General features: G+C 36.6%; 1 pseudogene; it reads right to left on the bottom strand.

Annotated features, from left to right (window-relative positions):
* Positions 1-135: 135 nt before the first annotated feature.
* The window catches only part of LOC112073793 (protein FAM193B-like), a 41569-nt pseudogene continuing 40771 nt past the window's right edge, over positions 136-933 (bottom strand).

The following is a 933-nucleotide window of genomic DNA, read 5'->3' as shown; positions in this document are numbered from 1 at the left end:
CTGGTAGTCTGGACATGACCTTGAAGGAGGACTTTGGTTGAAAATATGAAGACAATTCTCTAACGAATTTACTTAACACGATGCATCATGTCATGCAGCCTTAAAACCACTCAGAAATAAAAACACAACACTTCATTTTGTCAAAACTGTAATGTTTTAATCTTTCTGAACGAAAGATTTTCACAGTATCAAAAGTGAATAATAAAAAAAAACAAAAAACAGAAAAGCCAACTTGTCTTAGGCCTACATTAACAGTATAGTTACATTTACATTCCACACATTTCAGATCATGTCTTCTAGTTGAATATAAACTGGGATACAAAATTTCAGAAACAGATTTTCTGGAAGAAAYAAAATAACAAAACATAAAATCACGGAAACTTGAGACAATGTTTTTTGATGACTAACTTGGAATCATCAAAGCACCACTTCTTTCGGTAACATCACTTAAACGATTGATCGTTTCCTGATCAGAAAAAGGGAACTCATCAGATACGGGGAGACAGAAGAGAGGTTCTTATTGAGGTGTAATGACCCCAAGAAGGGTCACAGAGTATTGTGAATTTTTGTACCARGGTTGAAATCCTCACCAAACCTCAGAGAGACAGAGGTTATCATTGCGGACGTGTTTAAAAAAAATGCCCTAAAATCACTTTTATGTACAAAACATTTTTCAACTGAAAATAAAAACAGTTCTTAAAATGGACAAGTAACAAGTCGCCCCTTCCTGTCTGTTTTCTTCCGTTGGATAACTAAATGAATACAATCCTGTATGTGAAGGAGTTGAGAGATTAAAACAGCAGTATGAGGCAGCTATGGGTAGCATCCCAAATAGCACCCTATTCACTATATAGTGCACTACCCTATGGGTCCTGGTCACAGGTAATGCACTACCCTATGGGCCCTGGTCACAAGTCGTGCACTATATAGGGA

This window comes from Salvelinus sp. IW2-2015, unplaced genomic scaffold, assembly GCF_002910315.2.
Source record: "Salvelinus sp. IW2-2015 unplaced genomic scaffold, ASM291031v2 Un_scaffold2370, whole genome shotgun sequence".
Lineage (NCBI taxonomy): Eukaryota > Metazoa > Chordata > Actinopteri > Salmoniformes > Salmonidae > Salvelinus > Salvelinus sp. IW2-2015.
Note: the sequence above shows the minus strand (reverse complement) of the source record. Positions and strands in the feature narration are given on the sequence as shown.